Below are 17,564 nucleotides of genomic sequence, written 5' to 3'. Positions count from 1 at the left end.
CTTTTGAGAAATAACATAAAAAATATGCAATTCGATCATATAATTATTGATATCCGATTAATATAATTTTTGGTAGGCATGAAATACTTAACAAACAAAAATAAGCTCATAATACACTTCAAATTGAAACACAACAGTCACTGTTGTGACTTTTAACACAACCATGACCCCATTTCCCAAATAGTTACATGTGCGTGATCAACACCATAAGAGTTTCACCCATATGATACAAATATAGTGTAAAATATTTAATAATTTAATTAGAGTAACAAATTTTTTTTTTTTTTTTTCACCCACCTCCCACTTAATTATAATTTTCTTTTAAATTTTTAGCAATCCATCAAGAGCTTCTAGGGATATTGCCCAGTCGATTGCTATTTTTTTTTATTTTTTATTGTACTTGTTGAATTTTGTTGGGCTAATTTCAAATCAGTTGAGGTTTGGAAAAATATTTTAAGTTAATGATAAACTTCACAAATATTAAAAAGTAAAATTATAAACTATCTCATAAATTTGTAAATAGTTTTTGTAGTTTGCTTAAATTCCCCAATTTTGTTTCCTGCCTTGATTACAAATTTGCATTAGAGGATAGGGACTCAACACAATGAGACCACAGTACAAACAATATTATGGCATAAGCCAAAATGTTCCCTTTTGTACTTCTTAGCCTGAAAAAAAATTCAACCAGAATAAAAAGGAAGAAAAAGAAGACATACAGACACCGATTCAAAGTGGAGAAAAAACTTGCACATCATCACATAAATATCAAAACAAAAATGATTTACACTAAAAAGAGAGCTCTAATGGAGCACTAATTTGTCTTCTTCCTTCCCATTTTTTGTCTTTTACTTCACTGTTTGTTCTTTTTTTTTTTTTAAAGGTGGACAGCTCATTAGAGCTGCACTGTAGCAGCTCTAATTAGAGCTCTACAGCACTTCTGATATCAAAATGACACTAATGTTAACAAATTCACATTACTGACACCACCACCAAATAACATGGAGTAACATCAGCCCAACAAAAATATAAAAGTCACTCAAGCCTATTCAACTAAGCCGTCATCCTTCCCACATGCATCTTGATAAATACCTACTTCCATTGAGGATCTCAAATAGCCTGGTGGCTCTCTGTCCACGTTATTCTACCGGATGAAACCATCACTCTTGGAGCTGAATGGTTCACTCATCCAACCTATATCTCTTTGCCTTTGACAAATCCGCTTTATTCTTGGCTTCGCATGCTTCCATCTGTACTTGGAGGGACCTAATAGGAACAAAAGAAACACTTCCATTCAGGAAACAAAATGAAAAAGGAACTTCACAATGATTCAGGTAAGTTGCATATTTTTTTTTAATTATGCTTAGTTACTTACATGTATCCCTATGGTCAGTTTGTTTCAACAAATGTATAACTGGAAGAATAAATGAAAGTACAAATGAAATCATGACAAAATGTCATGATGAATTTTTATTCAAGAAACAAACAAACAAAAAATATGCGTATAAACATTCACAACTTTGCAAAAAAAATATATAAAACATGTCTCAACTCAACGACGAGCCTATGGGCACCCGTAGTTTTCATTAAATTCAAGAACCAACAAAAAAAATTCATTTTTAATCACCTTCAGGAAACTTTTCCTGAAAATATTGATGCAGTGTCTTTGTCACATCGTTATTGTTTTCAAAAGCATTTAAAGCATCACATCCTGACCAACAAAATCATATAGGACATATATATTATTGGGAGAAATACAAAACAGTGATTCTTTGGGGAAAAAAAATTACGAAATCATAAAAAAGTTAAAATTTTTAATTATTAACATTTATAAGATTTACCATTGATTTGTAATAATTTTTTGAAAATACCACTGGTGATATTTCCCCTATATTATTTGGTGTTAGAAAGAAATATATGAGATGGAAGGAAAGACTGACAAAATGAAGAATGATAATATCAATCATCTTAATAGCAATCACTTGGTACAGAGCATCCTTACAACAAGAAACAATAGCCACAAGGAGCAGAAAACTCCACCTCATATAGTTTGAGGAACTAAAAAAGATAGGCCCTTGCAAAATTTTAGCTTACAGCAGTATGTTGAGATATCGTGCACTAGCCTTGTTCTTCTGTAGTTTGCAAAAGTTTTTGAAGTAACCATATCCTGACCAATTGAATCGTCTATATATATAATTAATTTGGTGTTCGAAAGAAAATTATGAGATGGAAAGAAAGACCGACAAAATGAAGATGATAAACTCAATCATCTTCAAAATCTAACCAACCACCATGTGGTTGACAGATTTACTTGCAGTTGGCCAAAAACGAAAAAAAAAAAAATCGGCATGGTGAAAAATGATTCATGTAGCTAACCACACTAGATTGAGATTTGGGACACAACACTTAGTTTGGTTTGGCCTTGAATTGCGTCAATTCTACCTTATTTTGTTTATCTGGCTCTCTCTATCTGACAATTGAAGCAAGCACACCAACCATGGGAATTTGACCCTAGCCACTTGAATACATTTAAGCCAAAATTCTATGTTAAAAATATAAACTCACACTGTTCTACTTAACATCAATAAAAAAGAGACAACGATGCAGCAAAATAGACATAGAAGTAAAATGGAATGACAAAAGGCGGTTTAGTTCAATCATTCATGTTGCCTACCTAGTAGTAATCTTTTATGAGATGCTGGGCATTAGCTGCATGGGCTCTTGATCATATTGCTGCAATTGGGTGAAACAAGGCTCTCAACATAAGTTTCGACACCAAAATGATTTAGCCTGCCTCGAACCACTAGTTCCTTAGATTTCTTCTCTTGCGGATTGTAGAAGACTAGCTTATTTGCATGCATATCCAACAAAAATTCGCCAGTGGTTGATAAACACAGCGGCCTCCAAAAGAAAAATCACTAAAATCGATTGTAATTTTAGTCCAAGAATCCCTTACACCGTAATCTTTCATCACCCAAACATCTTTACGATCATCATCATGAGAAACAAGTAGATATAGGCACCCTCGAACAACACAAAGCTCGGGATATAGGTTCAATTCATTATCAGAAGAACAAGGAGATGGCAAATGCTGAAAATTTTCGTCTCGTAAATCAAGTAAAGCAATTACATCCGCCTTATTTGAATGCACGCGACTACTCACTAACCAGTGGAGAGCCCAACTAATTAGAATCCCCGGTGAAGACCCGTAAGCAAATAAGGACAATCCTTAATCCTTCTCCATGAATTGGTTCTTAGATTATACACAGTGACTATATTATCAACAATATTGCAATCATATTCATAATGAGAAATCCTCACAACTTTGTAATCATAATCAAACCCATAACTATCTAAACAATATTTATACTCAATTGAAAAAGGAGATTTGGGTAATTTTCTAGATTGTCTAGTAGATGGGTTCACCAAAAAGTAAGAGTTATAGTGATTGAGCATCAATAAAAAGCCATCACAGGAACCAGAAACTCCCTACAATTAGGGTTTTGGTTTGGGGGGGAATTTGAGGCGAACGGCCACGAAATCGTCGCGGAATTGGAATGATTTGAAATCCACGGATTGGAAAATGCAGGATCTAGAAACGAGAATGAATCGCTTGTGTTTGTTTTCGTTGTTGGTGTTGCGAGTGAGTTTGAGGCGGGTTTTGATGAAATGACGATCGGAGAAGAGATAGAGCCATGGCTTTGAAACGCACCGCAATCAGTTGAAGCTTCTCAAATGGCAATGCCGAACCTTCCAGAAGAGATCATCCTTGACATACTCTTGAGACTCCTAATCACCTCTCTAGGTGCGTTTCGAAACCATGGCTCTGTCTCTTCTCCGATCGTCATATCATCAAAACCCACCTCAAACTCACTCGCAACACCAACAACGAAAACAAACACGAGCGATTCATTCTCGTTTCTAGATCCTACATTTTCCAATCCGTGGATTTCAAATCATTCCAATTCTGCGACGATTTCATGGCCATTCGCCTCAAATTCCCCCCCAAACCAAAACCCTAATTGTAGGGAGATTTCTGGTTCTTGTGATGGCTTGTTATTAATGCTCAATCGCTATAACTCTTACTTTTTGGTGAACCCATCTACTAGACAATCTAAAAAATTACCCAAATCTCCTTTTTCAATTGAGTATAAATATTGTTTAGATAGTCATGGGTTTGATTATGATTCCAAAGGTGTGAGGATTTCTCATTATGAATATGATTGCAATATTGTTGATAATATAGTCACTGTGTATAATCTAAGAACCAATTCATGGAGAAGGATTAAGGATTGTCCTTATTTGCTTATGGGTCTTCACTGGGGATTCTAATTAGTTGGGCTCTCCACTGGTTAGTGAGTAGTCACGTGCATTCAAATAAGGCGGATGTAATTGCTTTACTTGATTTACGAGACGAAAATTTTCGACATTTGCCATCTCCTTGTTCTTCTAATGATGAATTGAACCTATATCCTGAGCTTTGTGTTGTTCGAGGGTGCCTATATCTACTTGTTTCTCATGATGATGATCGTAAAGATGTTTGGGTGATGAAAGATTACGGTGTGAGGGATTCTTGGACTAAAATTACAATCGATTTTGTGATTTTTCTTTTTGAGGCACCACTGACGAATTTTTGTTGGATATGCATGCAAATAAGCTAGTCTTCTACAATTTGCAAGAGAATAAATCTAAGGAACTAGTGGTTCGAGGCATGCTAAATCATTTTGGTGTCGAAACTTATGTTGAGAGCCTTGTTTCACCCAATTGCAGCAATATGATCAAGAGCCCATGCAGCCAATGCCCAGCATCTCACAAGGCAACATGAATGATTGAACTAAACCGTCTTTTGTCATTCCATTTTACTTCTATGTCTATTTTCCTGCATTGTTGTCTCTTTTCTATTGATGTTAAGTAGAACAGTGTGAGTTTATATTTTTAACATCGAATTTTGGCTTAAATGGATTCAAGTGGCTAGGGTCAAATTCCCATGGTTGGTGTGCTTGCTTTAATTGTCAGATAGAGAGAGCCAGATAAACAAAATAAGGTAGAATTAACACAATTTAAGGCCAAACCAAACTAAGTGTTGTGTCCCAAATCTCAATCTAGTGTGGTTAGCTGCATGAATCATTTTTCACCATGTCCATTTTTTTTTTTTTTCGTTTTTGGGCAACCGCAAGTGAATCTGTCAACCACATGGTGTAGTTGGTTAGATTTTGAAGATGACTGAGTTTATCATCTTCATTTTGTCGGTCTTTCTTTCCATCACATAATTTTCTTTCTAACACCAAATTAATTATATATATAAACAAGGCTAGTGCACGATATCTCAACATGCTGCTGTATGCTAAAATTTTGCAAGGGCCTATCTTTCTTAGTTCCTCAAACTATATGAGGTGGAGTTTTCAGCTCCTTGTGGCCATTGTTCCTTGTTGTAAGGATGCTCTGTACCAGAGTTGGCAATGGCATAATCTAGAAATTTTCATCTGCCAAATGAAATGTAGCAATAACATCCAAATTATTCGAATCCTTAGTTAACCAATGGAGAGAGCCACTAACAAAAATACCCGATGGGCATTTGAATATAAAAGGGTTACCCGGATAAGAATAATCCTCAATCCTTCTCCATGAATTGGTACTTTTTGCCTACACACTGACTATATTACTATCAGTACAATCAGAAATACAGAAATAATGAGAAATTCTCACAACTTTGTAGTCATCATTCGATGAATCATAGCCAAGTCCATAACTATCACAATAAAATTTATAACAAAATGTAGACTTTTTTGAAAAAGGTGAATTGGGTATTTTTCTAGACTGTCTAGTAGATGGGTTAACCAAAAAGCAAGAGCGACCGTTATGGAGCATTAGTAACAAGCCATTACACGAACCACGCAAAGACCAGCGACCATGATTAGGGTATTGATTTGGTGGGAATTTTAGATGCAGAGCAGCCAATGAATCGTGGCTGAATTGGAACGATTTGAGAGGGACGGAATAGAAATCGAGAGAGTTGGATAGGAGAATGAGGTGGGTTTTGATGAAGTGAGGGTTGGAGATTAGAGAGAGCAATGGTTTCGAAACAGACCTGAATCGGCAGAGAGTGGTGATGGGGAGTCTCGACAGTATTTCGATGATAATCTCTTCGGAAAGGTTCGCCATTGTCGTCTCGTGAGAGCTTCAGAGGTGTTGAGAGACGTGATAGTCTGTTTCCCTTGTTCAATCTTGTATATGCATTTAAATTAGGGTTATCGCACTGTCGTCCTCAAGTCAGATCTTCCAGTAATATTTATGACTATAATTTTCCATTTATATGCTTTAAAAAAATTATTGGTAGAAATAAAAACTCATTTGATGTTTATTTTTGTTTTTTAAAAAAAAAAAAAAAACTATAAACAATTTATAAAATTTATAAAATTCTAGTTTAAAAAATTATTTTTACTTGTTTTGAGAACAAATTTCATGACTTCTTCCTCCCCACGCCTTCGGCCACCACACCTGGCCCATCACCATCTTTGGCTTCCCCTATCTACGGCCACCATCACTAGCAAACACTGCCAGTGAGTGCTCCCACCTCCAACAACCATCAACTATCTCCTATCACCCGCAACCACTTCCATCAACACTCTCCTTTCTGTATAATTTACTTTTAGTGAATAAATAATCTTTACTAAACATTTTCCTCTCCCTTATTTTCTAGGCAACCAAAAGATAACAGAAAATAAAAGTTTATAATGTTTGACTGGTGACAACTGCTTGAGGCCTCATGCTCAGACTGTAAACTTGGATTTTGTGTTGTTACTCCTTTTGAAAGCGGAAGAATATGTAACAATTCACAGAATCACAAACAGAAAAACTGACTCCGTTTTAACTCCAATTCCTGAATAATTAAAATATTGCACTTCTGTGATTCAGAAAATTGGGAACATCTCCACCAACTGGCATTGCCCCAAACCAATATGAGTTCACATGTTTGTGTGGTTTCCAAATATACGTACAATGACAAACGGACACATGAAGAACTATAGATATCAATGGCACTAGTGAAAATGCAAAATAAAAATTCTTTCGGCTATTTGACAGTCCATAACATGAACAACAATACAAAAGCATGCCATAATCAACCAAAGCTACTATCTATATTCACCATCAGAACAGTGTGACAGAAACTCAATATCATAGAACTATAAATATCAATGAAAGCTCTACACCCAAAACCTCTTCCATCAATCAATCATCTTGATGAAATACTTTTCCCTCGAGAATGGTTCATCAATATCCTCAAGGCCTTCTAAAAATAGCCCAGATCTCGGATCTTCACTTGTAGCAGCATGTTATATTGAATTAGCCATGTGCAATCTGTAGTTCTCAATAAATTCCAGTAACCAAAAAAGTAATAACTTTTTTCCTGAAATATTCATGCAATTTCTTTGCCACTTTGTTTTCAAAGGCCTTTAAAGCGTCACATCCTAACCGACAGAATCATAAGGGAAATATAAATATAAATATATATATATATATATATTATTTGGAGTTGGAATGATAAATGTGAGATGGAAAGGAAGATTGACAAAATGAAGATGACTGCATCAATCATCTTCAAAATCTAACCAACTTTATAATGTTTGCCAGATTCATTTGCAGTTGACCAAAAACAAACAACAAAACGGGTGTGATAGGTTACCAATAATATCAACCTAAAGCATAACCAAAAATAAACTGGAAAGAAAGGCCTTAAACCTCTCTCTGTGAGGATTAAAGACGAGCACACCAATCTTGCAAAATTTGACCCCAGCCACTTAAGCCAAAGATGTATAATCAAAATATATAAACACACTCCATACAACATAACAAATTAAATTTACACCGTCATAATAACGTAAAGGAAAAAGAGACAACAATAGAGCAACATAGATAGATAAAAGTATAATGAAAAATATGTAAGTTGATCCATGATACCTATACAGTACTAATATTGATGCTTGCTATTGCCTCATGATCATATTGCTGCAATTGGGTGAAACAAGGCTTTCCACGTAAGTTTTTGCTACAAAATTATTTGGACAGGCTTGAACCACAAGTCTCTTAATTTTTTTCTCTTGTGGATTGTAGAAGATTAACTTTTTTTGACAAATCCCCAACAAAAATTCACCAGTCTTTGATAAACACAACGCTTTGCACAAAGGAAAACAACCATGATTGATTGTAAATTTGGTCCAAGAATCCTTCACACCATACTCTTTCATCACCCAAACATCTTTACAACCACCACAGCGAGAAACAAGTATACAAAGGCACCCTCCAAGAACACTGAGCCCTTCAAATAAAACAAAGTCATCAACAGGAGATGGCACATCTCCAAAATTTTCATTTGTTAAATCAAGTGAAGCAATTACGGTCGAATTATTTGAACCCACAAAACTACTAGCAAACCAATAAAGAGCCCCATTAACAAAAATCCTTGGCGAGTGAAAAGAATTTCAAATCATATTGATTAGTCCAAAGCAGTAGGTAATAGGAATATTTTATTTTATATTATAAATAAAATGAGCCAACCTTTTTAGTCAAGTCGATTCAGATTATTACAACTTTGAATCAAGAGGTTACTCATTATTCTAGTTGGATGTGAAAGACATCTATTGTTCAAAAGGAATCATTCTTTTCTATTCATTATCTATTTGTTTTTTAGATAGCATTCTCTTGAAAAAAAAAAAAGGGATATGATATGTAATTTTTTTCTAGTAATTGGTCAAAATTGAGGAAAGAATACGCCTAATTGGACTTTTCAAATTCGAATGAAACTAGTAACTAGGGAGAGTCCTCAATTCTTCTCCATGAACTAGTTCTTAAGCTATACTAATGATAGGTCAATCAAGAACTAGAGAGAGAGGAACTTAGAGAGAGATATTAGAAAGAGAGATTCTCAATTCAATTCAAATTCAATATATCCAAGTTAGTTACAAGTGATGTTGTAATCCTCTATTTATAGGATACACTATCTAACACATGTTATGCACATGACACTACATCATACTCCCCCTCTTAGGAAAAGACTTGTCTTCAAGTGAAGACAACAAAATACAACCAATATTATAAATGAAAGACACAAACCCAAAGTACAAGACGACAACTTTTCAAGGAACTATATTACAAGGGTAGAGGTATCATCAATGGAAGAGGCATCCGGAAAGTATGATACAAGGTGTTGCATGTTAAAGGTATTAGAGATGCCTAAATGAGGCGGTAGCTTGACTTTATAAGCATTGTTTGTGCAACACCTCACAAGGTCCCACCTTCTTGTCACTCAACTTAGCGTAGGTACCACGAGGATATCTCTCTTTGCTCAATACCACCCATACAAGATCCCCTACTTCAAACACCACTCTTCGCCTATGCACATCACCGGCCGCCTTATACGTCGCATTAGACTTTTCAATTTGTGCCCTCACTTGAGAATGAATGCTTTTCATAAATGTGGCCATTTCCTCCGCCTCAACACTTCCTCTCCTTGAGAGTGGCAAAGACACCAAATCCCCCACACTTGACGGCCTTGTCCCATAAGCTACTTTAAAGGGAGAAGTATTTATGGTGCGGTTGATAGATGAATTGTAAGCAAATTCAGCCGAAGGAAGGAAGCCATGCCAACTCTTGGGGTGATCCCTCACAAGACACCACAACAAGTTGCCAAGGCTATGGTTCATGACCTCCATTTGACCATTGATTTGCGGATGGAATGTAGTAATAAAACTCAAGTCTGTGCCAATTTTCCGCCACAAAGTTCTCCAAAAGTGAGCAAGGAACTTAGCATCTCTATCGGATACAATAGAAGTAGGCACCCCACGCAACTTGTAAACTTCCTTGAAGAAGAGATTAGCAATGTTTGTAGCATCCATGGTCTTCTTGCAAGGTATGAAATGTGCTATCTTGGAGAAACGGTCCACCACTACCATGATAAAATCACTTCGCCTTTGAGTATAAGGGAGGCCCAACACAAAGTCCATACTAATGCACCGCCAAGGAGCATCTGACACCGGTAAAGGGAAATATAGCCCCTCATTAGTGGCAGTCTCCTTGCTCCTTTGGCAAATTTGACAACGCTTCACATGACTTTGCACATCCTTGGTCATGCCCGGCCAATAATAAGCATCTTGAAGCAACCCAAGGGTCTTGTCCTTACCAAAAAGCCCTATCTTGTGATGCTCCACCAACAAATGTGCCCTCGAGGAATAACTAGGAGCACACAACTTAAGGCCATGGAAGATGAATCCATCTCTTATCATGTAACTTGGACAAGCCGTCCTATCCCTCATTTGCAAAGCATCAAAGATCTTGGAAAAGTAAGGATCACTTGTATAGAATATGCGAAATTCATCAAAACCCATAACTTCATTTTTCATTTCAATCAAGAGAGTCGTTTGCCTACTCAACCCATCGGCCACCTTATTGAGAACCCCCGATTTGTGGCGCAAAGAGAATGTGAATTGTTCCAAGTAGGCCACCTATTTGGCATGGCGCTTGTTAAGATGGGATTGACTATTAATGTACTTGAGAGCCTTATGATCGGTGTTGAGCACAAACTCCTTGTATGCAAGATAGTAGCTCCAATGCTTGATGGCTTGGATAATGGCATAAAATTCCAAGTCATAAGTGGAATACTTGAGCTTAGCCCCATTCGACTTTTCACTAAAGAAAGCAATGGACCGCTCTTCTTGGCTAAGGACACCTCCAATACCTAATCCCGATGCATTACAATCAAGTTCAAAGGTCTTGTCAAAATCTGGTTATGCCAAAATTGGAGCCTCGGTAAGCAACTTCTTCAAAAGATAGAAGCTATCAGCGGCTTCCTTGCTCCACTCAGAAACTTTAAGCTTGAGAATGTTGGTCAAAGGGGCAGCGATGCTACTAAAGTTTCGGATAAATCGCCTATAGAAAGTAGCCAAACCATGAAAACGCCGTACTTCTTGGATACTAGAAGGAGTAGGCCATTCCACATTTTCTTTGACCTTCTCTATATCCATAAGCACCCCACTAGAATACACAACATATCCCAAGAAGATGACTTGGTCCATGGCAAAGGTGCACTTCTTAGTGTTGCCATAGAACTTGTCTCACCTTAAAAGTTCAAAGGCTTGCCGAAGGTGGCACGAATGCTCTTCCAAACTTTGACTATAGATCAAGATATCATCGAAGTAGACTACTACACACACCCCCAAAAGTGGTTGCAACATTTGTGTCATCACTCCTATAAAAGTACTCGGAGCATTGGTAAGTCCAAATGGCATCACAAGCCACTCAAATAGGCCATGAGGTGTTTTAAAGGCCGTTTTCCACTCATCATCAGGCTTGATGTGGATTTGATGATACCCGCTTCTAAGATCAATCTTAGAAAACACCTTTGATCCGCAAGGCAATCCAACATATCACCCAATCTTGGAATTGGAAAGCGGTACTTGATTGTAATCTTATTGATTGCATGGCTATCCACACACATACACCAAGAGCCATCCTTCTTAGGTGTCAAAAGTGCCAAAACACCACAAGGGCTAAGTGTAGCTCGGTTTTTTCATGCCCCCTTTCGGAAGACGAATAAGCCCTATAGTATCGGACTCTAGCGGTATTGAATCTAATCTCACAAGTGCAATGTGAAATAGATAATCACCAAAGAGTCCAAATCCAGAAAATCTTTTGTAAAATCGATTTTGAATCAAATTGCCAAAAATGAATTGTTTTGCCAGATACAGAGTCGCCACCTAAATATTTTTTAGAGAAATTTAGGAAACCCATGACTTGTGCCAAAGGCTACGTGTTTATCATCACCAAGATTGTCTCGGCTCGGGAACTTAGGTGCGAGAGGGGAAGGTTATGAATTGAGCACCCCCACTCGCCCGATCAAAGATCGACCTCTACTAATCATGATATGAATCTTATGTACATTATATACTCTTGTTCCGGTTTATTAGGTTAGCATTACTATGTGATGCGCACACACACAAGTATAGACTAACTTGCAAGAATTGGAACACTTAATTCATGTTTGTTTTGAAAATTGCTTCGAATATATACCACTTGAAAAAGTGATCGCATATAAACATTACTCAAATTATTCCAATTCAAGTAATTAGCCTTCATCCACAGGCATTTCAAGCAATTATAGCACTTAAGCAATTAGCCTCATGGCAAACATGCTAGACATGGCAACAATCACACTCATACAATTATGTTAAAGCTAACAAAAGCTTATCTAGTACTCGAAGCTAAAAAGATTATAAAGTTAGAAAGATGCATGATCCTAACTAGGCAATATGACTAATGCAACACATGCGATATGCAATTAATAGGCTCGGCTACTAATATGATATATGAATCAACTTGATAACATGTGATCTAAGCACGTATTCAAAGAAGTATTTAAATGATAATGCAAGTTAGAATGATGAATCAAGCCTCGGTGCATGCAAAACAAGTGGAAGCAAACATGGGAATGCTAAACAAAACATGATGACCTAAACTAACCATTATAAGCTAGTAAATAAAAGGGAGAAAGACGTGTGGTTGGAAGACATACACATTATTAAAACATTGTGCCCTTACACAGGAGGGTCCGAATAAACTAACTAGCTACCTAATTACCTAGCTATTACAACAACAAATGAATAATTTAGCTAAACTACTTAACTAATTACTACAAACCAAATGAACTAATTAATTAACTAATCTAGCTAACTAAAATAATTATAACATGAGACGAATTAGCTATTCTAACTAATTAATTAAAAAGCCACTATTTTAAGCTCAACACTAATATATTTACAACATGGACCCCGAGGATTGATGGAGGGCTCATGCATGAATGCGGTTTCCATCTGAAAAAGCCGCTGTTTCTGCTGCTCAATGCCTCTGTTGCATAGTAGAACATTTGCACTGATTTCCATCTCCAGACTAACTCTATTCTGCTTCAAAAGTACACTGTTGGATTTTTCACTGGTGGTCGACAGAGGGCCTGCCTTCCATTGATGACTGGGCTTCCCTACTGCAATAGAGAGCAAGCAGAGTAGAGACAGTGTATTCTCAAGGGTTTGTTTGCACAATTTACGCATTCTTATCATTTGAACAGCTCAAAGGAGTAGTAAGTTTGATTCACAAACCACTAATGGATACAATTTCATTGCATGATGGCTTATGAATCAAGTGGTAAAATTCAATGAATGCAATAAAACAAGACTCAAAACCACCTCCCTATCATGAAAGATCAAGGGAAGTAATTGACAATGAATCTTGAACCGTTTTCATCACTAATGAGTTTGAAACAACTCAAGATTCAAGGGTTCAATTAACGTCCTATTGAACCCAAACAAGTTATTATCTTGCACCTTTTTAATCACCAATTTTATTACTCCATTTTAATTGCCTCTCAATTCTTTAATCAATTAAGTCCACAAGTGAATTTAAGTCCTCTAATGGAAAGAGGGCTCAAACCAAGTGTTGCTTTGGGCATGAAAGAGACATCATACCGTTAGTAATGAACCCCTAAAGGGATTAAACCATTAAGCATGACACCTCAATCTCATGCTTAAACAAACAAATAATTTGAAACCACTTTCAAAGCAAAGAAAAAAACCAAGAAAGGATGGAGATTGTAGATGTTATTAAAGGTGATCACAAGTATGGAAAGCCATAAATAAATGCAATCAACTTAAATGAGGTGGTGTCTAAGGCCTAAAACACCAAACACATGAGGACAATTACACTACAAGCATGCAATATAAGGTTCAAATGCAATGAATACTTAAAAATAGTCTTAAAACAGTGCTAAATAAGTCCTAAAACATACTGGAATTAAGACAAAAATAGCTAGGACAATAAGCTAAAACATAGAGCATGCTAGGCTAATAAGCAAGACATAAGGAGGGGAGGCTAACCCCTCCAATTTTGGACTTCAAAAAAACACTTTGACCACTAAAATAACTCTGAAAATCAGTGTTTAAAAGCTAAAAAAAAAGAAAGTGTAAGGGTGGAAAACACAAAGGTAAAGGCCTTGAAAGTAAGTTATAAAGAAGGGTGAACCACCCCTCAACCTTTAATGGCCTTAATCCATAAGTTTCACACCAAAAATAAAGGTTTTAAACAACTAAAAAATCAGTAGAAAAGATGGGAAACAAGTGGTGTAAAGATGGTACAAAAGCATAAACCAACAATTTCACACTCTCAAGTGCTTCAAGAGTTCAAATTCAAGCTCAAATCACCTCAGCAAGAAGCTTTCTAGCTTGGTTTAGAGTGTTTGGGCAAAGGTTATCCAAGTTGCAAGAGAGAGAGAGAGGATATTTTTGTTCCTAAAATTTTTCTAACCTTAAAACCAAGGGAGAAGGTCCTCTATATATACACAAACACACAACCCCCTCAAAAACATCCATTCATACACGTGGGAGCAGATGTAAGCATTTGTGCAAACAGCTGGCACAGTTGTCACGAAATATCTGTAAAACACATTGGCGCTAGTCGGTCACTAATGGTGGCCGGCAACCAGAAGTGATGGTCGGTAGCCCATAGAAGGGGCCGGCAAGCCACAAAAGGTTGCAGGCTTGAAGATCTCTAGGTTTGGTCCAAAAACAAGACAACAGGGGTACAAGGTTTGGAAGGCTCAAAACTGTGGCATTCTGCTGAGGGCTTCGAGCACTTGACAAGCATATACACTCATCATTGGGTGTGCAAGTGATGATGTCCCAGTCGCATGGGTGTAGACAACCCATTTTTGACCGCCCTTAAGACTTGGGTGCCATTGATTGATCACTCGATAATGAAATATGTGCTATGCAAATGTTTGATTTCTTCAGCAAGAAGAGCTTTAAATCCCAACGTTACACCCCATTTTGGACCAAAATTTTTTCGACCAAAACTATTTTAGACCTCAAAACCCTCTCTTTCAAAATATTTTTGAAAATGTTTTTACGATGTTCCGAGGCTCGCATTTCGTCAAATGTTGCACTTTTCGGTAAACTGAGCAAGGACAAAGTGGAAATAAATGGAAAAGAGATGAACTCTTTGAAAAATATTTAAAACATCTTATTTAGAGGTTTGAAGTTGGAAGAAAATTGAAGGAGAGGGAAGAAACCTAGTTGGGGAAGAAGTTAGGCATCAAACCTTTGAGGGAGAATTGAGCAACCTTCACTAAAATAGGCATATCTCTTTGAACACTTAGAATTTAGATGTGACGCTATGAACATTGGAAAGTAGACTTCTGGGGCTTCAATTTAGACTGAAGAATGACCTAAAACCGAGTCCAAATGAGGGAGATATGCCCATTTGAAGTCGGACAGGAAGCATAGCCAGCAGCCACCATTTGTGGACGGTAAGCCATCATTTTTTGCCTACCGGCCATCACTGCCGACAGCCACCATTTGTGGACGGCAAGCCATCATTTTTCGCCTGCCGGCCACCAGTGTAAAACCCATATATTTTCTCCAGCCGTTTCCATAAAGCTCCAGCTATCTTTTTTTAGATATTTTCGACCAAAGCTCATACATTTCTATATATAGAGGACCTCCCTCTTATCTTTCAAGGTTAGAAAACATTAGGAGTGAATAAATAATTTTAAAAAATTCTCTCTCTCTTTTGCAACTTGCGTAGCCTATGCCCAAACACTCTAAACCAAACCTAGAGAACTTCTTGCTGAGATGATTTGAGTTTGAATTTGAGCTCTTGAAGCACTTGAGAGTGTGAAATTAGTGTTTTTTTGACTTAAGGGTGTTCATTCATCTTCAAGAGGTATACTTTTTCTTACCTTTGTACCATTTTTACACTACTTGTTTTCCATATTTTCTTGTTGTTTTTAAGCTCTTTAAAACCTATTTTTAAGGGATAAAGCTTGTGGTTTAAGGCTATTAAAGGTAAAGGGGTTAGCCACCCTTCTTTACACCTTGTTTCCTAAGCCTTTACACTTGTGTTTCCCATTCTTTCATCAACTTCTTTTGAGCTTTTTACCACTAATTTTTAGAGGTTTTCAGAGGCTAAAAAAGTGATTTTGAAGTCCAAAAAATGGAAGGGTTAGCCACCCCTCATTTGGCTTGTTTACTAGCTTAATTGCCCTGTTTTAGCTACTTTTTTCCTTCATTTTAGCACTTTTTTTTGTACTATTTTTGGGCTGTATAAACTCTTTATTTTTTGGGCTGAAACTTATGGTTTAAGGCCAATAAAGGTTGAAGGGTGGTTCACCCTTCTTTGTACCTTGTTTTGGAGGCTTTTGCCCTTGTGTTTCCTGCCATTTTACTATCTTTTTCTAAGCTTTTAAACACTGTTTTTCAGAGTATTTTCAATGGTGAAAATCATGTTTTGAAGTCCAAATTTGGAGGGGTTAGCCTCTCCTCCTTGTATCTTGTTTTCTAGCCTAGTTAACTCTATGTGTTAGCTTATTTTCTAGCCATTTGTAACTTAATTCTAGCATGCGTTAGGCTCTGAATAAGACTTCTTTGCCTCTGTTTTTGGCTGTTTGTTGCATGTGAGCTTTGTTTTTCATAGTTGTAGTGTAATAGTCCTCACAAGCTTGGTGTTTTAGGCCTTTAGACACCACTTGTTTGAGTTGGTTGCATTGTTTTAGTGTTTTTCTCACTTAATTTCAGCAAGCATAATCTCTGTAACCTCCATCCTTTCTTGGCTTTTAATTTTGCTTTGAAAGTGGTTTCAAGTCACTTGTTTGCCTAAGTGTGAAATTGAGGTTCCATACTTAATAGTTTAGTCCCTTAGGGGGTTCATTATCAACGGTATGATACTTCTTTCATACCCAAAGCAACTTGTGTTTTGAGCCCTCTTTCAATTAAAGGACTTTAATTCACCCAATGGACTTAATTGGATTAAAGAATGGTTGGTAAAGTAAAATGAGCAATTCAAACTTGGGACTAAAAGTGAGCAAGATAATAACTTGTTGTGTTCAATCGGACGTTAATTGAGCACATAGAACTTAGACCATTTCACACTTGCTAGTGATGAAATGATCCAAGTCTTCAAGGTCACTTTCTTCCCTTGATCTTTCATGAAAATGGGAAGGTTTGTGTCTTGTTTTGCATTTATTGAGCTTACACATCTTGAGTTACAAACCATCATGCAATGGAATTGCTTGAGTTGCTGGTTTGTGGCTTAAGTTCACTACTCCTTGGATTTGCTCATGAAAATGAGGGGTGAGTTGCGCAAAAAAACCTTTGAAATACGCTGTATATGCTCTGTTTGTCCTCTGTTGTAACAAGATGAACATATGCATTAGTGGCCGGCAGAACACTTTCCATGGCCAGCAGACCATTATCCATGGCCGACAACCTTCAACCATGGTCGGCTGGTGGCCGACAACCTTTACCAGTGGCCGGCCAGCCATTGTTGCAAAATTCAGCAGAGTTTTGGTAAGGCAGAACAGAGTGAACAGCAGTGCTGGTGTTCAACTGTGCAAACCGAGGCATTCGGGAGCAAAACGGTGGTCTTTTCGGTAGAATCCGAGCAAGCGCGTGCACATCTCTCATTTCCCAGGGCAGAGTAGTTAATTGCTTAGTTTAATTATTAATTACAATTGAGTTGTAATTCTTTAA

General features: G+C 37.0%; 1 long non-coding RNA gene across 1 annotated transcript; it reads right to left on the bottom strand.

The window, feature by feature from the left end:
* Positions 1-732: 732 nt before the first annotated feature.
* Positions 733-6,286, bottom strand: LOC114261321 (uncharacterized). The gene is made up of 2 exons (XR_003628906.2): positions 6,086-6,286; positions 733-1,263 (listed from the first exon to the last, which is right to left on the bottom strand). It is a non-coding gene; the product is annotated as an uncharacterized LOC114261321 (long non-coding RNA).
* Positions 6,287-17,564: the final 11,278 nt, after the last annotated feature.

Source organism: Camellia sinensis, chromosome 6 (genome assembly GCF_055761805.1).
Source record: "Camellia sinensis isolate YWXY chromosome 6, ASM5576180v1, whole genome shotgun sequence".
Lineage (NCBI taxonomy): Eukaryota > Viridiplantae > Streptophyta > Magnoliopsida > Ericales > Theaceae > Camellia > Camellia sinensis.
The sequence above is the reverse complement of the archived record's forward strand: the minus strand, read 5'-3'. Positions and strand labels throughout refer to the sequence as shown.